This window comes from Amblyomma americanum, chromosome 1 (assembly GCF_052857255.1).
Source record: "Amblyomma americanum isolate KBUSLIRL-KWMA chromosome 1, ASM5285725v1, whole genome shotgun sequence".
Taxonomy (NCBI): domain Eukaryota; kingdom Metazoa; phylum Arthropoda; class Arachnida; order Ixodida; family Ixodidae; genus Amblyomma; species Amblyomma americanum.
In genome coordinates, this window is record NC_135497.1 from 551,504,249 (window position 1) to 551,528,021 (window position 23,773).

Consider the following 23,773-nt stretch of genomic DNA (forward strand, 5'->3'; position numbering starts at 1 on the left):
TTGAAGAATAGCAAAGGGCTGAAAATTTGCAAAGTTGCTCCACGACAAGCATATGTATGAACAGCCGCGTGTACTTTATGTAGCTGCGTTAATGCATGGTCATCGTAACAACCTTCTATATTTAAAACGCCGGTTGAGACACTGGGTTCGAGCTCTGACATGTGTTCTTGTCTACAAGGCAAAAGTCAACGATAAAATGGTAAGCATCAAAATGGACGCAACTTCATCAGTCCGAACCATTTCTGCAGAGTAGCTCGCTACCAGGCGACATCTTTGATATTTCAGGCAATATCAGGTTTCAGATTAAAATGCCTCAGGAAGCTTCTTGATCAAAGCTATGCAAGACCGTTGCACGCCATTTTAAAGAGCATATATTAAGGTACCTAAAACCGGGAAGCATTTTCGATATCTGTCCGCGATACGGCGCTATACAGTTTCAAAGTCTGAAAAAATGCCAAAATTTGGCCCCCTTCCGTTGGCAGCAGAGTATAATATTCAAACGCGCTGGGAAGCTCGTGTACTAATAGCGCAGAACTGAAACGTCGGCACATTCTTCAGCTAAGTGCATATTATACAAATCCCGGAAGTATTTTTTGTAGGTGCTTTTGTTCACGTTTTAAAATTTTTTTGTACCCCATCCCATTCAGTGACGCGCCCTGTCGCCGCCACTTCCGGTAAATGGCGCAAGTAGTTGATGTCCCGGAAAGCTGGGCATGTCGCCACTACCTGTTTCCAAGCGAGCCGTAGTGCATGAAGCAAGAATTTGTACGAAGATTGCTGAGGCTAGGCTAAGCCCCCATTCGCTTCTAAGCACGGATCACGCAGCCCTGTTCAATCTTGACGTCCTGCATTTGAACGAAATGGCGTCAAGAAAATGTTCCATTTTTAAATCTAGTTTTCCCGGCAATAAACGAGCTCCTTTATGCCGGGCAAACATCGACCTAGCGATAGAATTGATTTTTGCTAAAAACAAGAAGTTACTAAGAACAAAAAACTCCTGAAAGTTAATTCAGAGGCGTGCAACCGTCTGTGCCTCTACAAAAGAAATAAGAACTAGAAGAGACTGCTTCAAAGTAAGACGCATATATTTTTCTTTGCTTTTAAGGGAGGAAGCGGTAGGTAGTGTGCAGCTTAAATTCCTGAAGGGCCGCTGGAACATCGGTGAGTGGAACGAGTTTATCGAATTTTTCCCTAGTTTGTCAAAGATACGAACATAGTCTGTCCAGAGAGTTGCGTAGGACAACAGTACCGCAGGACAACAGCTGACTATCTAATCATAATAATAATAATAACACGCTTGTGGCTCTAGATAGCCAAAATGACACCTATTCAGGGATGAAGCACTTTGAAAGAGAATCGCTGCAGCTCGATCAGCTCACGACAGTGCTAACATTGTCCAGCTACCACTGACTAGAGCCGGCGCAGTAAGACATCTGCGAATGCTTGGCCGAAGTGAGATTTTAGCGTCCCGGTCTTCCCCGGAAATTTCGCATGCGGTCAGCATTGCCTCGACCCCTTGCTTCAACTCAGTCCACCGTCCGGCTCTGCCACTGCGATGCTGCGCTGTTCTATCGGCTGTGGCTGGGGTTGGGATTTCCAAATGTCTACTCCCACTTAATCGCAATCTCCTGCGTGTGGGAACTTCGGGTGCGACGAAACAGTTGAGCACCTACCTTGTGACTGCCCTCTGTTTGAGCGTGAGCGTGTCATTCCTGCTGCAACACTCCGCCGCTTAGACGCTCGGCCCCTTACTGAAGCCAAGGCTCTGGGTCCTTCGGCTAAACCCTCACAGCAAAGGACAGCTGTGAAGGCACTTTTCAAGTTCTTGAAGGACTCAGGACTGAGTGCAAGGTTGAGAACTATCAGTGTGCGGCCTGCGTATCCTGTAAGTAAGGGCCAACTGACCCGTGGAAAAGTGATCTCTCTTTCCTCTCTCCCCTTTCTATCTCTCCACCCGATCCCCTTCCCGCGTGTAGGGCAGCATACTGGGCGTCGCCTAGTTACCCTCCCTGCCTTTTCGTTCATCTTTCCCTCTTTATCTTTCCCCCCCTCTCTCTCTCTCTCTTTTGAAAGAGAAATTTGTGCCAATGTATACAGCAGAGACAGTGCGCAGTGCTGTGTCTTGTGTACTGCCTTCATCCTGGAGCTGTTGCGCTGTGCCTTTATCTGATCAAAATGTACATTCATGGATAAAATAATAGACAACTTTAGCATATCATGTACCATGTTACCGTTACATTTACCGGAGTACCGGGAGCCCACCCACTGCCAGTGCGCACGCGCTCATTGGTCCCGATACGACAGGCATGCACGCATGTGCTGGGCACCTGGCGCCGCCTTGCTCCTTCTAGGCGATCTACGCATGCGCATTTTCAGCGCGCAGGCTCCTGATACTCCTGTATCGGTAACGATAACACGCTAGACAGTATGCTAAAGATGTCTAATAAGAAGCCCCTTTTGGCGTTCCAACTTTTCCTTGCCGCTGAGGAAATATAAAGTTTTGCTGTGTTTTGCGCGCAAAGGCACGAGCGGCGCTTCCTTGCGTAGGTGTCAACCATGGCTGCGTTTTTTCTGGTCACGCATTAGAGGGTCGCTAAAATGGAAGAACGGACTTGGTAATTCATTTTTTACTTAACAGCTCGGTAAAGGACACGGACGCAGGAGTTTGATCGCTTCAGTGCTATTATCCTGGCCGCTACTGAACATCTAACATAACCATGTTACCACACTTCATTATGGTGTTTATATGAAGCATACAGGGCGTTTATAGCGGCTATGAACAGAATAAAAATAGCGCTTGATACAAACGAACCGTGGGCACAGAACACGATAACTGCGATTGCCGTCCCTCTGTCCTGCACTGTCTTCGGTCTTTGTTGTTTATTTATATATTTACACAAGTCTGCTAACCTTTCCTTTGGTCCAAGCAGGGAGGGCTCAAAGGTAAACTCAGCAAAACGAATACAAGACCAGTTATCTGTAAAACAACGACAATGAATAAGATTAAATATTATACCAAATTCATTATCTTAAATATGTGAAGAAGTGCCTTGTCAAAGTTAACAGCCGATATCACTCTCATAGGTAGGGCATTCTACTTGGTAATTGTCTTGAAAAAAAAAAAAACTTGAAAGCGTTAGTTTGCGCGAAGTATGGTGTTAAGCTGTAATGGCGGTGATGAGTTCTACGCATTTCTAAAAACTGTAAATAGGGGTAGGAAGGAAATTCTAATTTGCATCTATCAGTTCGTGGTGGAAGGAGAGGCGGACCATCTTAGGTCTTACATAGAGAGGTCTCATATGGTCTGTTGCCATTAATAAAGATAGGGAATCAGTTAATTTTGTTTAAAGCATACTGCGTGTCACTATGCATTTTACTCTCCTGCGATGTCCTTTTTTGTGGGGGGAGGGGGGGTCCGAAATTAAAGCGGAATATTCAAGTTTTGACATTATCAACATATTATATGCAAATATTTTGCAGCTAATAGGTGCACCCGTAACTTTATGGCGCAAGAAACCAAGTTTGCGTAGTGCGGATTATGCAATGTTTTCTGTGTGGTCGTTCCATTTTAGAACTAAGTTAGCTTAACACAACACAGTCTGTAGTCGGTCAGTTCTTTAATTTAAACGGTATTACTAAAGTAACTAAATGTGAAAAGGATTTTTACTTTTCGTTTACGAAAGAGCCCTGTTTTCTGAGAATTTATTTAAATGCTCCATTATTCACTGAAGAAATTGACACTGAACATACCATCGTCTGAATGGTGATGGTCGGAAACGGAAGACAATGGGGTATACATCACGAAATCATAGGCACAGATACCGACTTTGGCAGTTGGACCAATAATAGAAACTACTCATGGCGAACAGGCTGATTCAAGTGCCCTAGTAAAGTAGCAGCTATGAGTTGTCATAGACACACCATCACAAGCGCGTCTTGTTCCTGTGTGGAGCGATTGTGCAGCTGGCATGGATGCACGACCTGCATACTTGGTGGCCCTGTGCTGCGGTACATGACTAATATGTGCGCATGTTGGATTCACGCCCACTCTATACCTGGCCATCGTGTTCTTCGAATGCAGTGAATTAAACGCGTAGATGGTTACGCCGCGCTTAGTCAGTGTGCCAATGATGCGGCTACATTAGCATTCGGAGATAAGTTAAGCAATACGCCTTAAATCTTGTAATCAAAGCAACAGACGAAAGCAGTGACCGCGAGTGTGCGTTTAACAGGGAGGGAACACTGTGCGCGGGGCTGTGTTTTTTTCCTGCCTTTAAGCGACTTCGTGCTCCTCTGCCATACTTCATATCCGAGGGAACCTATGAAAGTTGTGCTTGAGCGTCCTCACTTGAATTCATGTTCGGTCGCGCAGCATGGGCATATAGTGAAGGTGTGGCGGCAGCCAACGCGCATTCACTGCGACGCCCTGCTTCTCTGAAGTCGACACGCAAATTCTTCACGCTATTTGCAGCTCCTAGCGGCCGCTTGCAGTTGCCCATGATGACGCTGCACGCTAAAGGGAAGCTGAAGCACTTTTCGAAAAAAATCAATTCTCTACGTCATTTTCTAGCTTTTAGTCCGCTGAAAAAGAATATCTCATTCAAAAAGAGCGGACATAAACGCAAAAGCTGTTTTTTTAGAAGAAAACGCGCCCCATCACCATAGGGCGTCGAGCGAACGCCGCTCTTGACCGCAATTGGCCGGAACTGTCGTGCCGTCATCCACGGGGATCTCCGGCCGACACCTACGGCGTTGCTGCGTAGCGCGTTGCTTCATCTGGCTTTGAAGGACTACATTTTTTAAATTGTGGATAATTCAAGCAGTGTTGAACAGTTTGGACTTTCATCATGCATGTTCGAGGCATCAGCAGCTTCAGAAAACGGCGGAACCAACAACGCCGCGGATTGCGCCGGCAGTGAAAGTCAAGTCGCGACATTTTCACTGGTTGGAAATCTCGACTAGATGGATGGATGGATAACAGCTTTTTATTTCCACCGGAAATGGAGATCCCTTACTACTCACCGCCCGCAGCACGCAGGCCTGGAGGGCAGGGGCTGGAGCCTCTGTGACTAAAGGCTAACAAAGAGATTTTATCTTTTCGTGGCCTCAGCCGCCAGGCGGATTGGCTTGTTTCTGCCGAGCGAGTTCTTCGCTGCGCAGCAGGGGTTCCCAGCTTTCTCTGCTATCAAAATCTTCGTCAACTCCGGGGTAGTCGGCGCATTCCCATATTCTTTGCTTCCGGGTAACCGTGGAACCGCCGGACTGTCGAAACCTGGACGAGCGAGCGCAAACCTATTCAGAAATCGTTGACAACTACAAACTAAACAGGAAACAGGTGCCACCGCCGGATAAGAAGCCAAATAATAGAGAAGCGACCGCATGACGGCGCCTGCAAGCCGGAAATTTCGTTAACCCAGTGGGGGCCTTTCACGTCCTACCGGAATAACAGAAAACCAAATCACGACTGATACGTCTGTTTTATCTAGTTTCATGCGAGTGCCTATCTTTTGTGTACGTGCATGTGCAAGTGGAAATGAAAAAAAAGGAAACTGCGCCGAAACGTTGTTGTGAACCGCTGCTGCATAAAAGCCTGGCCACCAACTTCTTTCCGGCAAGAGTCTGAGTATGTCTCGTCCCGGTCCTGCGTCTTTTGTTCGCAGGTTTTTTTCTCTTGACGAACTTCTTGTAATACCTGTAATCATGACGTAAATCGTATCACCGGCACGCTTACACGTGTCGCGCGAGGTAAAGCATTTGTTTCTTCACTTATTTATAGTTACTTGTCTAATTACTCCCGAAGGCATTTTATAACTACAAAAGAATGCCAAACTGGATGGGTTGGAGTGGGTTCACTGCTGTACTGCAGCGCGAAGAGACGAGGCGACCGGGAGGAAGCTCCCGTGTGCTGCGCTTTCCATCTTTCGCATGTTCGGGCTGCTGTTCAACAATAAAACGTCTGCAATTACCTCCTACCGGTGTTTTTTTGCGTTCTGAACACGCTTTTGAAGAATAATTATGGCTGCGTTTCGGAGCTCGCAGTGCTGCTCATCAAAACTAATGTGCTGCGAGATATAGTTGCTACTGTTGCGTACCAAGATAACCAGCATAATTACTTGTGGATGACATACACGTATGCGTACCGCGGCTCGACAACTTTGCCGTTCTGACTCAAGGACAAATTAGCATGAATTCTGGCGCCATTGTCGATCGTCAGCCATGACCAAGCCCTCATGAAGGCAAATGTTTGCTTTGCGTGGATATAATGGGCTTATATAATCGCTTTTTTGTTCAGTTAGGTGCTACTGCGTTTGCTGCGCGCTGATGAAAGATTAAGAGAATTGCTGTGCTGCCATGAGGTGCAAGCAATCAGGAAAAAGCAAAAAGGCACACAGTGCGTAAAGAGCTCAAAAGAGTTCAAGACTGTGTGCCTTAAAGACAGTGCTGGAAGTGGCCTTAGCTCAGCAGGGATGTGAACCAGCTGGAAAAGGCAGAGTTTACAAACAGGTAGGAAAGTAATATAACTAAAAGAGAAATATTGACCCAATAAACATAGTTTGTGTAGGCAGTTTCGGCATGCTGCGAAGCACCAGATTGTCTGGTTAACGTGGAAGAGGCTGGGGGAGAACAACCGACGGACATAGTTTGTGTAGGCAGTTTCGGCATGCTGCGAAGCACCAGATTGTCTGGTTAATGTGGAAGAGGCTGGGGGAGAACAACCGACGGATTCTACCAAGCTATGTGCTGAGCGCTGTTGGAAAGAAGTACCATGCCAAAACTGGTTAATATACAGGCTTCAAGCATTACACGGAACGCCCGAACGAGAGAAAGTAAACGGCACTGGCAGAAGATTACGTTGATCCCTGGTTCGCCAAAGCGCGGGCCGCAGGGAAGCAAGTGCAGCCGGACGGCCGGCCGACTCTCCGTGAAAGGCGTCGCTTCCGCCCCCCCCCCCCACCCGGCGCTTGCGGAAGCGACGAGTGTGTGCCAGCGGCTGGTTTTTAAGAAGCGATTGCAGCTCTGTTTGCGGAGAGAATCGGGACAAAATTTACACACATGATTTTCAAGGTAAATTATTTCCAACAACAGCGTTCCATGCGATTTAAAAACCGTTTCAGCTTCCCTTTAATAACTGATTGCGTGTCACGTTGTCCGGCTGCGCTCACAAATTCATACACGGACTGCAAGCCGAGCGAAGACCACCGAAACTGCACCGGGTTCCGCTCCCTCTTTCTTGAACAGCCGCACGCGAGGAATGCGCCATTACGAATGCCGCTTAAGAATGCAGCGCAGCGCCGCGCTGCACGCGAAATATGTATGTGGGCCGCGCTGACGTCACGCTTGCTCTTTTCTCTTCCAGACGCGGACCGTGGGGGATATCAAAGCGGGGGGTCAGCGTTTTCATTCGCGAGCCCAGCCCATCTCTCCTATACCCCGCAGCAGAGCGCGCACCGAAACGCGACTCCCCGAAGCATTTGTCTCCATCAGTCGGCCGCCTACCCGGAAGAGCGCAATAGGACGGAGCGTGGTCCGTGTCAAGCAGTCGGCTGCCATAGCAGTTTCTCCAAGTGGTGCACTTGATTGAGCTGACCCACCCGAATAACCGATCATCATTTGACTTCTAGTTTGGTCTCTCTACAAGAGCGTTTTCAAGAAAGCCATCAAAAAGCAATTAATCCAGTCTCACCTACTGTATGACAATGTTCTTGTTTTGCGGAGCAAGAGAAATCTCACTCTGAATCTCACTAGAGAAATCTGAGAATCTGAACAGATATGTTGTCTGGGAGAGGGCTGTGTCAGCACCGCTTCTATCTCCCTTTCCCAAAAAGAGCTGACTTATCTGCGCATGCCTGAACGGTAGCCACGGCTGTACACAATATTTATAAGAGTGAATTCTTTCACAACAAAATCTGTTGTAAGTTCAGCGCCCGTCTTTGCCGTCTCGTCTGTGTCCACTTTTTTTTAGCGCAGCTTTTCTGGAAAATATGTACCAACACGCCAACTCGCCGCATTATTCTTTTGTGACGCATTTATATTAAACTTCTGTCATATCATGTTCACTGCACCAGCTTTTTTTGTGGCATTCTGGCTTGTTTTTGTGCTGCTTTATGCATACGATTCAAGTTCTGACCATACTTTATTTTTGCCCTATACTCGCCAAGTTTCAAGTTCTGTATAGCGCGTAGGCTGTGCTGGTGAACTGGGACCTCGTAAGGCCTTATTGCCATTTGTCGCAGTTCTATCTTTCTTTTGCGAGAGAAATAAAATGTAGGCCTCAAAAAAGCTACAACACAGAATATTTCGAGCGCTCGTACTACGACGTATACTATAAAGGCGGATTAAAATTACAGTAAAGAAAGCACTTAAGGAACGCGGGGGGCGCTCTCAATGTAGACGTAGGCATTTAATTACGTGTGTAAAATTGTGTTGCGAGCGTTCAGTTCATTAGGACAAAATAGATAAAGTATCAGTATTTGCTATTTGTGTAAAACCATTGGGATAGGAGTAATTTATCTTTTTTACGATGTGTCTCCATTCATTAGTTCTTCAGTCGCTCTCTTCAACAGGTTTGTCAAATAATGTTATCGCGAAATTTGTTTCTGGGCCTTTTTAATCTTATATTTGGTTAGAAGAAACAAAAACTGCATTTTGGATTTTGGAATATTTTCGAGGCACATCTACAGCTCATAACGAAGTCATCAACTCCACTTCAGGAAATATTCTACAGGCACTCCTATAATTTCAAACGTCAACATCGTCAACGCCAAAGCTGCATTCCGACATATTCAATTCAGTTAAACTGGGCCGAATCGTGCGGTCTAACATATCATGAGCACTTACTTTCAATAAATCATGTGCAAACCAATGCATTGCAATAGAAACGTGAAGTGGTTTTCTCGAACACCGTCAAACTTTAACCTCACCGGCGCAAGTACAGAGGAAACTGGTGGGGGCATACTTCATCATAGAAAAAAGCATTTTCGTGCGCCGTTAATCTGCCTCTTTTGTGGTACCTGAACGCTACGTGAACTCCATCAACCAGTATTATCATGGGTTTCAAAATATGTCGCCGCATGTGTTTATTTGCATTAGTTAGGCGGTAGGTAAATGTTCTTTTTACATAACCCCTTATCGTTAGTCTGCGCAGGTCATACCTCTAATTACATCCATGTCACGGATTTATTAGTGCGGCACTGCTTCCTGCAATGCACATTCGATAAATGGCCCAGCAATAAACGCTAACTTAACTGTAACACATCATAAATGAAAAGGCAAGCAAGTTTATTATTCACAAAGGAATTTGTATGTACCCTTGGTATCACAGTCCCAGTTCTGGCAAATGCAGGACACACTAACCGGAAGAAGCAGCCTGTGACTCGAAGGCTGTAGCTACTTAGGTCATTTCTCAAAGCACGTCGTCAGAAACTGTCTGAAGAGATGGCACCATCTGAGTGACGTGCGTAATTCTTCCAAGGGCACATTAATTAATATATCATGCTATGGGGCACTGGACATCCGGCTCAGGTATGGATGTAGGCACATCTTAATATGCATGACATCGCCAGCTTCACAATAACGTCGACTGATGTTTTGCTTTCGATTTCTTCCGCGCACAAGCAGCCATTTTAGGCTGTGAAAAAAAGGACTCTGCGAATTTCAGGATGTTGTAAAGAAAAAAATTTAAAAAAGTCTCGCACAGCACAATTATCATTCTGTAACGAGGGTAACGAGGGAGCCATTGACAGCTGTTTGCTGTGGTGGATATAATACTGTTTATTCATTACCCTTCGTCGCCTTCGTCGTCTCTGGTAAAGTTCGCGCGGCCTCACAGTCCTGCACTCGTGTCAGTTTTTTGGACCACTCAGCGTGGCGTCTTGCTTTGACGTCAGGCGCGACGTCACTGGACGCTCACCAATTAGCGCGGTGTGGTGTTAAGGCAATGCCGAAGCTGCAGAACCTGTAACTTGCCATTAATAGCTGTCGCTCTAAACTCGCAAGCGATATCCGGGTACAAATATCGCCCGACCGCGGCGATTGAATTTAGAATAAAGTGAAATGCGAAAACGCCCGTGCGCTGAGCGCTGTCTAAGCAAAATAAAAACCTCAGGCGGTCAAAATTAAGCTGGGGCACTCCAATATGGCACCTCCCATGTGGTATCTCGTAATTTTCGGGGACGTTAAACACCATGTAGCACCGAAAAGCATACGACTTCCTCTTCTATAAAAAATACCCCCCACCTGGAACTCTGTGAGCGCATCCTCCTGCCCTTCTGTAAATTGTTTCGCCTTTGTTGGTGCTTCCTTTAAACGATTTGGTTACGTTTATCAGGATGAAAGGAAGCTATTATCCTGCAAAATTCCCCTCAGTTTGCTAACAGATGTTTTCTGTGCGCTATGAAAGTACTTGTAACGGACGAGTATCAAGCATAAAATGCTTCTTGCTGCCGCTGTCGGCTCGCCGCGCGTGACCTTGGCACCGGCCCAGAAAACATGGAGCCGAACGTACAGCAACATCGGCAAAACTTTCAATTGACTCGCCCCTGGTGCCTACGTGCTGCGCTGCCGCTGGGGCTGCGCATGCGTCAACAGCAGCGTCTTTGTGGTCTCGTGTTGGTATACACTCTAAAAAAAAGGAGGTGTAAAAAAGAGGTAAGAAAGGGGTAACTTCAAATTTTACCCCTTCTCGGCAGGCATGGAATAACTTTGCACCCTTGAAATACCTGCTGCGAGACGTTTAGTCTGTTTCGTGAAAGTTGCACCTTTTTTGTCCCTTTTTGTCAATGTTGAGAACTGTGTTTCATTTTTTATGCCAACTATGGCGGAAAAAATGCTTCCAGGGATTTCTCCTAGAGGGCGCTTTGGGTTTAGTGACTGAAATGTTGGAGCCCAAAGCAATACTACGGCATTGTTTGCACATGCGCAGTATCTCCATGCTAGCGGGTTCTTTTTACTGAAAAACGCCGTTTTCTTTTTTCTTAAGAAGTAAACTTTGAAGCGCGGCAGTTCTAGTTGATCAAAAAGACATCTTTTTTCTATGTGGAAGTAAGAGCAAGATGTGTTATAAGAAGAAAAATTTTTGTATAGAAGCTTTGCTATTTTTTATCATCCCAGAGTTGCTGATCATAACTTACCACTCTAGGTGTAATTTTCCCTTTAGCAACAAAACTGAAAACAATGACGAATCTTTTTTTATGGTACAATGCTCAAAGAGGTAGCCAGAAGAAATTCATGTATGTGAGGTCAGGATTGAATTCCGCAACCTTCGTTTTTTAAACTTGCATGGATCAAGGTTTTCGTATTTCTTCATACCTCAAATACGAGGTAGCACATTATTTTACTTATAACTTTAAGATGGTGCCGTGACCAACGTTGTTTGTAAAGCACGTCGGATGAGGGCAGTTGCATGAGCGCTTCCTTGAAGCAAGTTGTTCTTAAGCGATGAGGACCCTCAGCGATGTAAAGCTGGACTCTCGCGGTAGTACGCGGGACGCGCGCGCGCGGCACGGCGACGTCACGTTGGCCACAGCGAGACCCTCTACACACCAACAGCGCTTGACCGCCGACGCGTTCAGCGGGTTCGGCGCACCTCGACCACACCAGCCGAAACTTGGAGTGTGTTTCGATTTCGTTCCGAGCGTGTCAGTCTCCGCCGGCCCGGCAAGACCGGTTCCGCCTCTCGTCGGGGCGGCGTTTTCCCGTTTTCCAAAACTGATGGGAACCGTTTGGAGTTCAGGTTTGCACAAATTGAGATGAATACCCCTCTCCATTCCTGAAAAGATTACAATGGAGGGCGACTGACTCATCTCTCTTCACACTACCCCGGTTCTGGGTAGAGCAGGAAGTGAAAACCAGTCTGTGAACGAGGGTGTTTTTCGGAAAGCGTCTTCTTTTAAGTCAGTTTTTCTGGAATTTTGAAAGTTGAAACCGAAAATTCTCCTTCACGTGAATACAGCCTTTTAATTTCCTGCTCTGCCAACACAGGGAATGTGAGTCAATAGCCTTCCATTTTAATCTTTTTATAAAAGAATAGAGTGACGGCCCTTAATCTCAGTGAACCTGAAGCGCAACAGGGTACCACCAGCTTTTGAGGTCAAATGTAAAGGGTGGTTCACATGCAAGCGATTCGGCGAATAGAGCGAACAGCGGCGCGGCGCTGCGAAGCGTTTCGCGAGCTTTCGGTTCACATTCGTCGCCGCTGCGCGTTTCCCAGCGCTACAGTGGCTAGAATTCCAGCCACCGTACAACCGCTGCGAAAACCAATGTTGATGGCAAACGATATGCACTTGCAACCGGTTTTGGTGGCCTGCAAACACAAAAAAGAGTAATATATCTGCACAATTTTGTCGTTTATTTTCATAGTTTATTTGAATAATTATAAATCTTCCGTTTTAAGCATTCAACACCACTTTATATAAATTCTTTGTAAACAAAATTTTGTACGTGCGGCGTACAAACACAAACACTGGTCTATGCGCATGCTTTATTGCACGAGGCCTTTACTGGTCACGTGGCAACGCTGAGACGCCATTGGTTGAGTGCAGTGCTGCCGCGTCGCCGCCTCGAAAATTTCCAACTTGCCCGAACCTCGCCGCTCCAGCTGCTGGAGCTTCCTTCGCCGATGGATGAGAGAAGGTGTATGCGCCGCAGCGGCGGGATTCACGAGCGGTTCGCTTACATGTGCAAAGGCACTTGCCGAAGGGTACTTTCTTGCACCGTTGTACCTGTTTCGACCTGTTCCTCGCGTTCGCAGCCATGTTTTGCCCACAAAAGAAGAGAGAGCGAGTGGATAAGCTAGATGTGGATAAGCTAGAGACCAGTGCTGGTACAGGAGGCGAACTTGTCGCCCTATTGAGTCAGTGGAAATTTTGGATTCACTGGAACTTTTGGCTACTCACTGTGTCCTTTCAACAACTCCCCTCTCATACAGATAAAAAATCATCTTCCGTCTTCCTGTTCGAACAAGAATGCGCAAATGTGAACAAGGGTTTTCATTTGAAAAATATGTGCTATATTGCAGAGGGTGCTACTATGTATTCTGAAAGTTGTCAACTGACCACTTGCGCATACCAGTAAGTCAACTTTTCCGGAAAGCTTGTTATCTAAATAAAAGATCTCGAATCCAAACGACACACTCACGTTCTTCTTGAGAAGTAAAACTCCGGATGGTCGTGCGCTGTCTGCAGCAGTGGCTTGGCAGGGAGAGGAAAATGCCTTCGTCGCCATTGCGTGGTGTGTGGGTTGTTCATTGTTCGGGCTACAGGTGCAGAGGGGTGAATGGAGGAAGTTGGAGCGCCGGAAGTTAAAGCGCAGGCGCGAAGAATTTTATCGCCACGTACAAATAGTAGTCCAGCCAGCAATATGGCGGTACGGGGAAACGTGTAGAGAGAAGGAAAAGAGAAAGAAGGGGTTTAGGAGGAGAGAAAAATTATGAATGAGAAGTGCACCCTTCCTTGCCTCTGAAAAACACCGCTCCTATTGCTGACATGCTGACTTGGAATGCCCTTGGAATGCAGCCCATTTGAAATGTGCTGCTTTTATGGAGAGAGAGAGAGAGAAAGAAAAACTTTATTTGGGTGCTTTCAAGGGCTTGGCGTCTCGAGGCCTCCGTCGTCTTCACTGCGCTGGCGACTTGAGGCCTCTTCTTAAGCAAGGTTGGGCCCCTATTCCAGGGCTCCACTGAGCCTAGCTACCTCAGTTGCGTGCTGCACTAAAGCCCTTTGGGCCGTGAGCTCGCAGCTGGTGAGCCGACTCTCCCATTGCTCCGCACTCGGATTATTGTGTTCGTGGAATGTTTGGTTGCGTTTACATTCCCATGTGATGTGATAGATTGTGGGTGTTGCCCTGCACCAGGGGCAGGTATCTCTGTACTGCGTCGGGTACATTTTGTTTAGGATGTATAAATTTGGGAAGGAGTTTGTTTGCAGTCTGCACCAAAACGTTGCTTCCTCTTTCGTCAGGGCTTTATGCGGTGGGGGGTATTTAGCTCTTGTCCCCCTGTGTAGGTTTAGGATGTCTGTATATCCTCCCTCACACGCTTGTGGGCGATACTCCGGGCTTTTGTGGAAGCTCCTCTCCCAATCTTTTCACACTGTACTCCTATCCGGGGGCAAACAGACGAGTTGGTACCTGTTTAGTGGCTTTGTCCTGTGTCTCGCTGCATGTTTCATTAGCTTCCAGTTCCTACATCCGTAGTATTCCTCACAATACAGTTTTCACCAACGTGCTAGCGGCCGCCATCTCTGGGGCTAGATTACGGCGGTAAAAGGCAATATATTTTTCGTATTCCGCTTATCGCCAACCTTTTTATGCGTACGCAGCGGAAGTTAGCCTGTGCGACCAAAAATGACTCCCGTGACGTCATGGATTCTTAGATAAACAAAATGAGGCACGTTTTTCGAATGTACTGCTTTCCGTCTTGTTAACACCTGTAGTCTTGTAACGATTATTTCTACTAATATTGAAGCATATTTTCTTGCTTTTCATAATCTCGTCCGAGCTGATGTCAGTGGAAACCAGTTTACAAGGAACTTCATCACGATAGCGTCCCCAACACATTGAGTCGCTGTTCAAGCGTATCAAAACGTAGTTCAACAGAGCTGGCCCTCGTTGCAGAAACTGCTTTATCTTAATAAAAGTGGGGAACACGAATTAAATGTAGATCGACGCGACGCAATTTTTTTCGTTGCTGCCCATCGCTTTTGCGAGATGCCGTCAGAGCGATGGATTCGTATAAGAGCAGGAGATAGAGTTCAATCGTGACATTGAGTAGCCTCCGATTTAATGAGGACATAACTCAGGGCCTAGAGAAGAATGGGCCATGGTGTAACGCCAGTATAAGCGCTGAGTACAGAAGGTTCGGAGCACAACTAGATGACAACAAAAGTTATTATCAACTGGCCGGGAATCGCAAAATGGTTGCACGGCCTCAGGTCAGGACCACAGGCATAAAATTGCCTGGAGAATATGAATGAGGGAGCTGCGGAGCACTGACAGGCACTCTAAGGTTATGTCCAGACCTGGAAACAAATCTTGCCACACATCGATCAAAAACTTCAACATTAACGAAAAGGCTTCAAATTAAAATGTGGAAAACAAAGCTGTCCATTTCAGTGCTTGAAATGACGCGGCAATCTGGACACCTTTACCAGACATACAGTATTCGCTATGCATACTGTCAGGTTCTGCACAATGGCATGCAGCTGGTTAGAACAGCCACGCATTTTTTTTAGCACAGCTGCGTCAAATCTTCACTCCGAGAACGTTTTGTGGTTCGTCACGCGTAATATTGGTGCACTCTTTTGAAGCAAGGCAGCCGGAATCGAGACGGGCTCCCTAGGCACCATTATATCACGTTCAAACACGCACGGACCGTTTCCAGTAATGGCAGTGTTATTACGTGCAAGCCCGCGCGAGCGTTTTTTAAATGCGTAAAATTTCGTGCTGATGTCTTTTTATTTAAAACAGCGTTTTAAACACCAGTTTTCGAATCCCAACATGCATTGTTCCAGCTGAAGCACAAGCCTTCAAATAGTATGGAATCAATTTTAGCGCAGCAGCACCTCTCCCAACTTCGGCACACGCAACCAGCTTCCAGGCGCACTCTGCAATATTCTGGGCGATAACTAGTTTCACATAAAAATAAATCGGAAACCTTTTTTAACAACGATGAGCCAGACCGTCACGTAGCACTGTTTTAAATGATACATTTAAGGGTACTTAAAAATGGTGAGCTCTTTTCTACACCTATTTTTATTACGCAGCTATATAGCACAATGTCCGAAAATGGCAAAATTTAGGCCATTTCCCTGACGCTGCTACCTTTATTGGCCGGAGCACGTTGTGAACATCGTAGGTTAATGGTGCAAATCTGAAGCTGTTATTAGCGCAGATTGGTTTTTCTGGTCCGTATTTTCTGGTCTCTCTCTCCGCAAAAGCCATCTGCCAAGCTCGTGCTCTCTCCTTCTGTATTCGCTGCAACGTGCTACCTCCGGCCGTCACAGCCCTGTTTGGAACCCTTCCACCTTCGGTCAGCCATAGCAAAAGCATTCCCAAGATACTTCGGGCAGAGTGGAGAAGGCAAGCAAGACTGCACAAGGACTGCTTGCAAGCAAGGCTTTTCACAGGTGAGAGCTTGCCGAGTGCCAAGAGAAAATGGCAGCAATTCGCTCGAACGCTCGACCAGGCCTTTGAGTTTTTGTGGAGTACTGTCCTGCCAGGGCTACGCAAACTGGTCCCTCCACGACAGTCTAGGTCGCACAACTACGTCCGAACGTTTGGGGAGGTAACACTTCCTGAAGAGGTGCGCCGTACACTTCAGCTGGGGCCAAAGTTCGCTGTGGAACAAAAGAAGTCAAAACCGGAACTCTTGGCCATGGTCCGAACTGTCTCGAAACTTGCCTCTACGAGTGATCAAGGGACCTGCGTGTCGCAGGGCATCGACGTTTTAAAGAAGTGTTCGACGACAAAGCCTCAAGTTTCCCCTTTAAGTGTTTTGAGAGTCCTGAAGCAAGACGATTTATGTCTTCTTCCATGTGATAAGGAGGGTGGTTTTCACAAGGGTAGAAACTTGGGCGAGTCGGTAACGGTGATCCATGGAAAGTGAGAGTAGCGCAAAACGGGACAAAGGGACAGAGAAAGACAGACACAACACAGGCGCTAACTTCCGACTTGCCATGATGCCTAAGAGCCTTTTCAAAGAAAAAGTCTATAATGCTGCCGAGAAAGTGTTTGATAGGCAACAAGGCGTAAATCTGTCAAAAGTAAGATTGAAAGCAAAAAAGTTAAGTATCTCCTTGAATCTCACCCGCTTAGCTCAGTCTGTGGAAAAGGCCAGTGGTCTAAGTCTAAACATGTTCTTTTCCGCTAAAACACACAAAATGGAATGTCCTTTAAGAATTATCGTTTCGGAGGCGCGCACTTGGCAAAAATCAGTCTCTGACTTTCTACAGAACAATATAAAACAGCTAGTTGTTGATGATCCTTTCAGGATAAGAAATTCCGGATGTGTAATTGATTTTCTGGAGCAAAATGAAGGAAAGAACATGGTTGCCTTCTCAATTCATGTAAAAGACTTGTACTACTCGTTGCCGAAAAACGGATTGTTGCAGTGCGTTGAAAGATGTATAGAGAACGCTGGCCCTATTGCTTTCCAGAATTCAGTGGGAGTAAGTGTTGGGGGATTTTTAGAGCTCTTATGTACGTATTTAAATTCCACTTTTGTAATGTGCAGCGATGACCTGTTTTTGCAGAAACAAGGAATATGTATAGGGTCCAGCGTTGCTCCTTTGTTAAGTGACCTATTTTTAGCTGAACGGGACAGAAGGCTTTTTGCTTGCCTTGAAGACGTAGGGGTGCTAAAGGTTTTTCGTTTTGTGGATGATTTTTAATCTTTTTAGACACCACTGCAATCGCCCTCGATGAAACGGTAGGAAGCGTTTTAGATCATTTTAAGCATAGCTTATCTCCACTAGTCGTCACGCATGAACTTCCTGAGAACGGTAGCATACGCTTCCTCGACATCAAGTTAACTTTTTTTAAAAGACCACATTTGCAGTCATTCCTTATAAACATAAGCTTTCGCACAGTCTTAAAGAAATTGGCAACAGGGTAAACGTTGGCGTGTTGTTCTCTGCCCCAAATAAGCTGAGTTCACTATGCAAGCTTAGCACATCAGAAAGCCCAGGAAAAACTGGTTGCACGATCAGGCATCAAAAGCCGTTCGCGAGATGCACGAAAGGTGTTGTCTACAAAGTTCCATTATCCTGTGGCAAATATTATATAGGACAAACTGGAAGATGCATAAATGAGCGATTGGGTGAGCATGACTATGTTGTGAACAATAAAAAAGGGGGGCACATGAGCAATAATTGCCTAAAATGCAAAAGCAAAGTAAAACAAGGAAAAGAGGGTTGTCGTCCTCTTTTTCAGAAGTGCAAAATTCTTTACGGGAACAAATGTCAAATTACGCGCGAAATTGTTGAGGCGTTGGAGATAGCGCGAGCTGGGGATGACTGTGTAAGTGCTCCGTCAATTCTGCTCTCACAAAAAGAGATGTCCTATTTTTTATCATTCAAGTGTGACGCTCGATGACTCATCTATCTTTCACTACTCTGTAGTAATGCCTTGGAGGCATTATCAAGAGTATAAAAATCTGTTTCTTGCATGTAATAAAGATCAGTTGGAAGTGAGCGCTCGTGTTGTGTGTCTTATTCTCGTCCTTGCTTTTTGCGCTTTTACGTTCAGCATGAAGAAAACAAGTCGTGCCTCGTTAATACGACCCCCGTTAATAAGGACGACTCGAATTAGGGACAATTTAAAAAAGCTAGCCGTCGCAGCAAAGTAAATGTCATGACATCTGACGCGAAGGCAGCCACGGGTCTGTGCTCAGTTGCTGCCGGAATTTCCTAAATCACAAACACAAAAAAGGAGGCATATTTGGCACGGCTCCTTTCTGGCCCTGTGCAAAGACTGCGGGGAGAGAGCGCCGAAGGGCCGACGTGGCCTTGAAAACAACCCGGCAAGCCGACCCGAACAGCGTTTCCTTCTCTATTTTTTTTCGCCTTGTGGCTACGGACAGCTGCGGGCACTGCTAGAAAAAAGGAAGAAAATTAAAAAAATTCGTCACAAACCGAAGAAGCTGGATTTTGGCTGCATTGGAAGCCGAAGGCAATCTTTGGCGGCTGCATGGCCAGCATGGCCGCGGTAGGTTAGCCTGTTGGGCTCAATTTTCCTTCATGTCAGGCACAATTCGGCGTTTCCACGGACGTTTGTCTGCTGCCTGTAGATGCTTCGAGTCCAATCGTGTCTTTTTCCACTGTTCCCTTTGCTGCGAACGTGTTCCGTTCAGGATGCTTGCTGCGAAGGCGGATTTGGGTTGCAACGACTTGGCGTGTACGACTTCGTGAGGCCACCAGCGAGGGCGGATCGAGCACGCGAGAAGAGTGGAGAGTTGCTTCCATCTTGACTTTGCGTCAATACATGTCAGTCATCAAGCAGTGCAAGCACAAGCGTAGAGAGTTTGGCTTGTTGACTTGAGTTCGTCTTGAAAACAGCGCTTAAGATGGACAACACGAGCGCCTCCGTCTTTCTCGTCCCATTCAGCAAGGCGGAAACTGGGGCGAATTGGTAAGTATTCATCATTTTTGCTCACAGCGCAACAACAACGGGACACGAGGCTAAGGACAAACACAAACAAGCGCTGACGATCAACTGTTTTTTTTTATTGAACGAAGTGCGTATAAAGCCGCCGCGGTGGCTGAGTGGTTATGGCGCTGGGCTGCTGGTCCGAAAGACGCGGGTTCGATCCCGGCAGCGGCATTCGAATTTCGGTGGAGGCGAAATTCTAGAGGCCCGTGTACTGTGCGATGTCAGTGCACGTTAAAGAACCTCAGGTGGTCGAAATTTCCGGAGGCCTTCACTACCGCGTCTCTCGTAGCCTGAGTCGCTTTGGGACGTTAAACCCCCATAAACCAAATCATGAAATGTGTATATATACAGGCAATGAAAGACTTATCAAAACAACGAAAGTTATATGGAAGGCACGTGGGAGGTGAGATAACTCAATTCCTGCTCGGATAATGTATATATATATATATATATGTACGCCTTTTGTTCTTCGATTAAAAAGCAGTGAATAGGCAGCGCTCGTTTGTGTTTGTCTTTCGTCTCGTGCCCCGTTCTTGTGGCGCTGTGAGCAAAAATGATGAAAATTTCTCGTCCCGTCTTAACCGCAGTTATCAAGAAGATGCTGGGTGATTCCACGCGAGATCAAACTGACTAAATATTTCATATTTTAAGTTTTCTTGATTCAGTAGGCCAACAGTGAATTTCGTTTTGTGAAAGTGCTAATATTTCAGAAGAAAAAAATTATAAACGACGCCGTGGCAGAGGCAGGGTTTTCAAGCACAGCTCATTTTCGCAAATTTCTCATGACGTAAGAATCTAGATGTGAAAGCCATGATGGATATATTTCTCCTGCTAAATGTACTGGTGAGAAGGAATATGTAAGGCTTATTTCCGCAATTTTGAGGAAGTTACTGGAAAAAATTTCGAAAACGAGACGTCTCAAAATGAGACTTTTTTCAAGATTTTGTTTCTCCACAAATATTAAGCACGTTTCCTTTACTTTTGTACAATTGATAAGCATTGAGCTGCTAAAATGGTGTACCGACTTTCATTGCTTTATAATTTAGTGAAGTGCAAGAAATATTGCCCTAAATTTGGCATTTCTGAACGTAGTAGTGTTTTTCAAAAAGGTTTTCAACAAAAACCGCATTTCCAATTTTTCTAAAAACTCTGGAAACAGGTCTCGAGAAGGAGGTGAAAAAAAATGTTTAAAAGAACATGTTGCATTATTCTGTTTAGAACAATGTTATTCAATCTCAAACTTGTAGTTTTTTTAGCGTCAGCAGGAGCGCTAAATAAGGGGACGGAAGCTGTAAACACGCCCTCCACTGCTCTAAATTTTCCCCAGATCCCAACACTGAGACCTTTCCCATCAAGAGAGAGCATACCTAATACGTATTGAGGACAGACACTGATCTGTAAGAAGGATGTAAGAAGGATTTGGTAGTGCCGTTATGGCCGGGTGCAGGTAACAACTTGGAGTGCGGCCCATAGGAATGCATCCAAAGAAAAGTTTTGTATGTAATTTTATTGCTACACACTGCACCTAAGAAGCTGTGTGTGTCCCCAGGCCCTCGCTTTTTCGTTTGACTGCAGGCATACTGTGGCTAATTTTCTTTTCTAATTCGCGTTTGATTTAAAAAATATTTTGCTTTCTTGTTTAGCCGCTGTTAATTTATTTGGATTGGTTATGCTGGTATATCCCAGATTGGTGATAGCTATGCTGCAGTAGGTATTCCTTCAACTTATGTAATTTTCTTTAATCTTTAGCTTATCACAGAGCCTCCAAAATGCCTATGGTAAAAGCTGTGGTACAGAATGTGGATTTGTAAATCACCTATGGCAAGAACATATTCGAATGTTGTTTTTTAAATATTGACCTTGATATGATGCTGTTTACTTCCACGTTTGTTTCTACTATGTAGTTGGCTTTTTTAATGAAAGATAACCTAATAGGTGCACTGTGCAGTCAGAAAATTACACTGAGAACTTTCGTTTACCTGCACTCAGCGATAGTTGTGCTACTGGATTCTCTTTATGTTACAGATCGGTGGTAATCCACAAAAAGTATTAGGTGCGTAATCTCTTGATAGAAAAGGTCTGAGTCTTGGGATATGGGAGAAATTTAGAGCAGCGAAGAGCGTTTGCTGCTTCGGCCCCCTCATTTTGGCACTCTAGGTGATGCTCTAAAGAATACAATTTTGAGCTTGGATAACTTGTTGGAAACAAAATAATGCAACACGTTCCTTTGTACAGTTTTTTCTCGTTCTAGAGGCTTGTTTTATAAGTTTTAAGAAAAATTAGAGATGGGGTGTTTTTTCCTTTGATGTTTAAAAACACTACTGTATTCAAAAATGCCCGATTTAGGGCAGTACTTCTTGCACTTCCCAATAATATGTAACAATGATAGCCGGTATACTTTTTTAGCACCTCAACGGTTCTTAATTGTGCAAATTTGAAGGATATGCGTTATATATTTGTGGAGAAAAAATGAAAATAACGTCGTTTCAGACATGTGTAGTTTTCGAAATTTTTTCCGGTAATCGACAACTTCCTCAAAAAGACGGAAATAAGCCGACATATTACTTCTCACCTGTAAATTTAGCACGAATAATATATACATCATGCTTTCATATATAGATACTTACGTCATGGCAAATTATCGAAATTGAGCTCTGCGTGAAAATGCTGCATCTGCCTTGGTATCGTTTATAACTTTTCTCCTCAAATATTAGCATTTTCACAAAACAAAATTCACAGTTGGCCTGCTGAATAATGTGCGCATAATAAGTAAAATAATTGAGAAAATTAAAAACGAAATATTTAAGCAGTTTGATCTCTCATGGAATCACCCAGCTGTCAGAAGCGATAAAATATGCGTCTAAAGCTACAAATATATGACGCTTACAACGCAGTGATTAAGCATCGACCGTACTCGCTGCCATAACCTGGAACCGAGAAAGCGTGAGTACCGCCTCTCATGTTTATTTGGCATCATGTATGCTTGCAATCAGCCAGGTTTTTTTGTGAAGTACTTTGAAGTTAAAAGTTTGTTCTCTGTTTTGTACGGTTAGTTTTGCTAGCGGAAACATTTTTCTTTTATTTGAACCTTATGGTTTATGCTTCATGGAGCTTGACGTTCCAAAGTGACTCAGGCTATGTGGGATGCCATAGTGAAGGGCTCCGGAAATTTCGACCGCCTGGGGTTCTTTAACGTGCACTGACATCACACAGCACTCAGTGCATATATATTTTTAGAAGTCTATAAAGCTAAATTCTGAACGTTCTGCATATTAAAATTTCTGCCTGATGATGCAGGCAGTCTGTCTTTCTAAATGTGGGGAGTTGGGTAAATTTAGCACCTTTTGCTGCTAATGAAGTGCTAGCATAATTCCTCCCTCCGCGGCAATTATTTGTTGTGTGTGATGCCTCACCATGTAATAGAAACATTCATTAAACTAAAAGCATCTAAGTAATCATCGAGGGTAAATTCAATTGCTTTCGCTTAATTGTCGAATCGGATGTCTGATTGTACCATAATTTTTCACATGCAGTTCAATTTAAATGCAGTGCTCTACACGTGGTACGCCCAAGAAATCAAGGAAATTAAGAAAGGGCTGAATTCTGGTTTATTAAAAGTGCACTATGCAATGTTTAACACTGGCAAAATTTAAGCTGTGCATCTTCACGACTTGCTAGCGTGGCTTATGCTTTATGGCATGAACACACTGAATAACAATGTCACTGGTGCACGTGCCACCCCGGCAGCACAAAGAAAATCTTTTCCCATGATTATCTGTTCGTCAACACAATGTTCTGATGCCTGTCCAAAGTAGACACTTCACTTAGAATTGAGAGCTGTGTTGTGCTTTGTGATGAAGAGGTGCAAAGAGACGACGCAGCTTGCGATGGATGAGCGTAACTTCAAAAATTTTATTCTCGCTTCAAACAAAAATCACCTCGATTAAAACTTCAGAAATGAAACGCGAATAACTGTTCTACTTAACCTGTCATCGCTGGTATTTTTACTTGGACCACATCAGAGTGAAATGAACAAGTTTTCATGGTCCCAAACGCACTTTTGTGCAACTGCAGCAGTTTATTTCACTGCGACGCTTTCAGTTGCTTGAGCTGTAACATTTTTTATGGGTAACAGACATTTAGGAATGCAAGATGGCTATTTCTTAATTTCCAAAGAGTAGATATTTTTTAAATGTCAAAGTAGTAGAATTTTTACATTTTATTTAAATTAAAAAATAATTATACTGTTCAAAACTACAAGGTCTGAATAATATCAAAAGCTAGAATCTTTGCAAATGTCATTAAAACATTTGTGGAGTATCTTCTAAAACTCCGGATTTTTGGTCGATCATTAAGCGGTGCCGGTTTTAAACGTTCTCGCATTGTTCAAACTGCACTCACATCACGATTAAATTTTTTCTGCATCTGGCTTAGATTTCACACATTGCCAAAATTTGACATGAATTTTTTGGAACAAAATCGTATATGGTTGCGATTAACTCTGGGACGTTTCGCTTGGAATGGGCCATCATTGACAGCCAAGGGATGGTGCTTTTTTAGGTGAACTGCGACTTCTTTCACACTTACCCTATCGGAAAAACCAGCATGATTTATGCTGGCATTCATAATG

At 44.9% G+C, this 23,773-nt stretch overlaps 1 protein-coding gene across 1 annotated transcript in view; it reads right to left on the minus strand.

The window, feature by feature from the left end:
* The window catches only part of LOC144116329 (tachykinin-like peptides receptor 86C), a 669,775-nt gene that overhangs the window by 134,836 nt on the left and 511,166 nt on the right, over nt 1-23,773 (minus strand). The window lies entirely within an intron of this gene.